Source organism: Oncorhynchus clarkii, chromosome 32 (genome assembly GCF_045791955.1).
Source record: "Oncorhynchus clarkii lewisi isolate Uvic-CL-2024 chromosome 32, UVic_Ocla_1.0, whole genome shotgun sequence".
NCBI classification, from domain to species: domain Eukaryota; kingdom Metazoa; phylum Chordata; class Actinopteri; order Salmoniformes; family Salmonidae; genus Oncorhynchus; species Oncorhynchus clarkii.
In genome coordinates, this window is record NC_092178.1 from 4,806,549 (window position 1) to 4,811,298 (window position 4,750).

At 43.9% G+C, this 4,750-nt stretch overlaps 1 protein-coding gene across 3 annotated transcripts in view; it reads right to left on the reverse strand.

The window, feature by feature from the left end:
- Positions 1-4,176: 4,176 nt before the first annotated feature.
- LOC139392040 (zinc finger and BTB domain containing 8B) overlaps positions 4,177-4,750 on the reverse strand; it is a 7,639-nt gene continuing 7,065 nt past the window's right edge. For all 3 annotated transcript variants that reach the window (XM_071139690.1, XM_071139691.1, XM_071139692.1), the window contains exon 5: positions 4,177-4,750. This exon is cut by the window's right edge and continues 1,125 nt beyond it. The gene's annotated coding sequence lies outside the window, so the exon portion shown is untranslated.

Below are 4,750 nucleotides of genomic sequence, written 5' to 3' on the forward strand. Positions count from 1 at the left end.
TGCAGATGCGAAGACCGACAACCGCTGAAACATCTATTCTTTAAGAACATTTCTGAATGGTACTCTGAGGTATCCATTCTAACCACGAAGACCTTCAGGGAAGCAGAGAGAGAGACGCTCAGATGAACTCTCCAACAGAAGGACGGACGATTCCAACAGAGATCACGACGACACACTGAGCGCAAATATATACTGATTGCAATTATTCCCGAACGAGTGAGTGTTCACGTGCAAAGGATTGCAGTTTTTCTCAAGTGCTAAAACACTAAAACCCATTGGCTGAACAAAGTTCTCAGTTGCCTGGACTCATTTAGCTAATTATGCAGTCTGTTGTCAATACCTTAAACCATTTCACATGGTAAAACACAATTTGCAGATCTCACTTAAGACTTTTCAGCAAAACTCTAAACACATTCTCATTCTCAAAACACATTCTGCACTCTAATGCACATGTCATCCATACTGGTAAACACAAGTGGCAACAATCAAATACAAATAGAGAACACATGTCACTGATTTTTTAAAATTTTTATTTCACCTTTATTTAACCAGGTAGGCAACCACTCAAAATGGATTTAACCTGTTTCAAATGATGCGACACAATCAATATAAGCCAGTTCAGAGAGCAAACAGGTTGTTGAAGGTGGGAAGGAGAAAGTCTGAGAATGGATAGAAGAAACAATGTGAGAGGACGAGGATGAGTGCGTTTGCGAGGTGGGCGATGAGGAGGAAGAGGAGGAGGAGGGCAAGAAAGGAGGAGGACGAAGAGGAAGAGAAATAGTGGAAATATCTGATGAAATTCGAGCAACAGTCATAGACCATGTTCTTGTCCATGGACTGACAATGAGGGAAGCAGGACTTAGAGTGCAACCCAGTTTGAGACGATGTTCTGTGTCCACCATAGTAAGGACATTCCGAGAAGAGAACAGGTACAGGATACTACTGTATATTTGTAATTGCACATTTACTGTACTACACTATATGCAGCTGTTTCAATAGACATTTGTAAAGTGAATCACTGTATGTATTGTACTGCGTGAATATGTTTTGTAACTGCTCAACTACGTTTTGTAGAATTGCAAGGCTGCCACATGCAGGTGGAAGGTCAGCTATATTCACTAGGGAGCAAGAGGCCGTTATAGTTGGCCTGGTCCTTCAAGATAATGCAATACGACTCAGAGAAATCCAGGAACGAGTGATACAAGACAACACACACTTCCAGGGAATCGACAGTGTGAGCATTTCCACAATTGACCGTGTCCTCCATCGTAACAGGATGTGAATGAAACAAGTATACAGAGTACCTTTTGAGAGCAACTCACCAAGGGTGAAAGAACTGCGAGCTCAGTATGTGCAAGTAAGTGTACATTCAGAAACATTTACTGTAATCCAGATTGTCTACAGTACTAACACATACTCTGTGAATGACATTACTCTTCAGTACATACAATGTATGTGAATCAGAAGCCTAATTGTACTCTACAGTATAGCACTGTCTCTGTACGACACAATCCTACATACAGTATATTGTATTTCTACACAGACAATATTTGACTTGGAATCCTTGGACAGATCCCATGAGTTCATCTTTGTCAATGAAGCAGGCTTCAATCTAACAAAGAGGAGAAGGAGAGGCCGAAACATGATTGGACAGCGGGCCGAAACATGATTGGACAGCGGGCCATTGTTGAAGTCCCTGGTCAACGAGGTGGCAATGTCACAATCTGTGCTGCTTTCAGTAACCATGGTGTTCTACATCACCTTGTTACACTCGGGCCATATAACACCCAGCACCTTTTAAGAGCTATTGCCAATCTAAGATATATTTTATTTGAGCAGCAGGTTCAAGAGCAGCAGGGTCAAAGAGCTAAATGAGAATCCCATTCCCACCTATGTGATAGTGTGGGACAATGTCAGTTTCCACCGAGCTGCTCAGGTAAGGGAATGGTTTAACATCAATGGGCAGTTTATGAACTTGTACCTCCCTCCATACTCGCCTTTCCTGAATCCGATTGAGGAGTTTTTCTCCTCTTGGAGATGGAAAGTGTATGATACACAACCCTACACCAGAGTAAATCTGCTGCAAGCCATGGATTTAGCCTGTGGTGATATAGGTGAGGAATAATGTCAGGGCTGGATACGGCACACAAGAGGCTTCTTCCCCCGTTGGCCTCAGGAGGGACATTATTACTCGTGATGTCGTCGAAGTGCTCTGGCCTGACCCAGCCCAAAGACAAGAAGAAGCACATTGATCACATGTTTACTCCTTTGATTTTTGTCCCTTGTAGTAGTGTATACTGTAGTACAGTGCATTGTGGGCTGTATACTGTACAATGGACATATTGTATGGCCCTGAACATTGTGCTTTCCATGTATTAACAGTACTGACTGATCAATAGATTTTGACTGGTTGCAGGTTCATATCAACAAAGAACAACAATTACAGTATGACAGAGGCAAAGGACAAGTTTGTGAGATGCAGGGTACAGTACTGTAAACATAGGGGTACAAGGAGGAGGAAGAACAAAAAACTAAATTGCAAAGAGCAAAGCAGAGTAGTAATTTCTGATCCATTTTGAGCCACTATGATAGAACATGTTTTCCTTCATCAAAAGACAATGACGGAAAAATATGAATGTTTTTTTTGATAAAAATGTTTTACTTCTCTCTGAGAATTGTATGTTTTGAACAATGTGTTTTCTATTTTTCGGTGTATTGTTTACTGACTGCTTGAGAGTGTATATCATTTTGATCTCTTTGGTTATGATTTGAGAGCAGTGTTTGATTTTGAACACAGGTAAAAACTGTTTTGAGGCGTTATGTTTCATTTTGCCAGAGGAGTCAGAGGTTTATGTAAATAGTGCTTGAAGATTAGGTTTTGTGTTTCATGTTTTCAGGAAATGGAGCAAGGTTTCAGAAATTGTGTTTTAGCAATTGAGAAAAAAACTGTAACATTTCAATTAATATAATTATCAACCTTGTAGTGACTCTTTTTGTCTTTCCCACCGTTCTCAGTCCACACCCACTTCTCAGTCCACACCCACTTCTCAGTCCACACCCACTTCTCAGTCCACACCCCCTTCCCAGTCCACACCCCCTTCTCAGTCCACACCCCCTTCCCAGTCCACACCCCCTTCTCAGTCCACACCCCCTTCCCAGTCCACACCCCCTTCTCAGTCCACACCCCCTTCCCAGTCCACACCCCCTTCTCAGTCCACACCCCCTTCCCAGTCCACACCCCCTTCTCAGTCCACACCCCCTTCCCAGTCCACACCCCCTTCTCAGTCCACACCCCCTTCTCAGTCCACACCCCCTTCCCAGTCCACACCCCCTTCCCAGTCCACACCCCCTTCCCAGTCCACACCCCCTTCCCAGTCCACACCCCCTTCTCAGTCCACATCCCCTTCCCAGTCCACACCCCCTTCTCAGTCCACACCCACTTCTCAGTCCACACCCCCTTCTCAGTCCACACCCACTTCCCAGTCCACACCCCCTTCTCAGTCCACACCCACTTCTCAGTCCACACCCCCTTCTCAGTCCACACCCCCTTCCCAGTCCACACCCCCTTTCCAGTCCACACCCCCTTCTCAGTCCACACCCCCTTCCCAGTCCACACCCCCTTCTCAGTCCACACCCCCTTCTCAGTCCACACCCCCTTCTCAGTCCACACCCCCTTCCCAGTCCACACCCCCTTCCCAGTCCACACCCCCTTCTCAGTCCACACCCCCTTCTCAGTCCACACCCCCTTCCCAGTCCACACCCCCTTCTCAGTCCACACCCACTTCCCTTTGTCCACCGAGCCGTCCTATCGGCTCAGCCCACTAGGGAACCTCTTCTATCATTTCCTTGTAACCATAGCTACTGTTTGTTTGTTTATGCATTTCTGTGATTATTTAGTTAGTTAGTAAATAAATGATTAAGACAATTGGTGTATGGATGATTCATAGTAAAGGCTGGGTTCGTGCAGATAACCAACAATTCTAAGATGTATGAGACTGACGTGAGGTAAAGAATAATTCATTAGTTAGAAGACTAATTGATCAGGTATTAAAATATCTGTTAGACAAGGAAAATGATAACTTTGTAATCTGAATATTTTCCTTGGTTCTCCGACTTCCTAGTTAATTACATTTACATGATTTGTTTAATCACGTAATAATAAATACAGAGAATTGATTTGATAAAATAAGTGTTCACTTTAATGATGCCAAAGACACGACAGATAACACAATATCTTTCTCCTAGGGACAACACAATGTCTTTCTCCTAGGGACAACACAACGTCTTTCTCCTAGGGACAACACAATGCCTTTCTCTTTCTCCTAGGGACAACACAATGTCTTTCTCCTAGGGACAACACAATGTCTTTCTCCTAGGGACAACACAATATCTTTCTCCTAGGGACAACACAATGTCTTTCTCCTAGGGACAACACAATATCTTTCTCCTAGGGACAACACAATGTCTTTCTCCTAGGGACAACACAATGTCTTTCTCCTAGGGACAACACAATGTCTTTCTCCTAGGGACAACACAATGTCTTTCTCCTAGGGACAACACAACGTCTTTCTCCTAGGGACAACACAAGATCTTTCTCCTAGGGACAACACAATGTCTTTCTCCAAGGGACAACACAATGTCTTTCTCCTAGGGACAACACAATGTCTTTCTCCAAGGGACAACACAATGTCTTTCTCCAAGGGACAACACAATGTCTTTCTCCTAGGGACAACACAACGTCTTTCTCCTA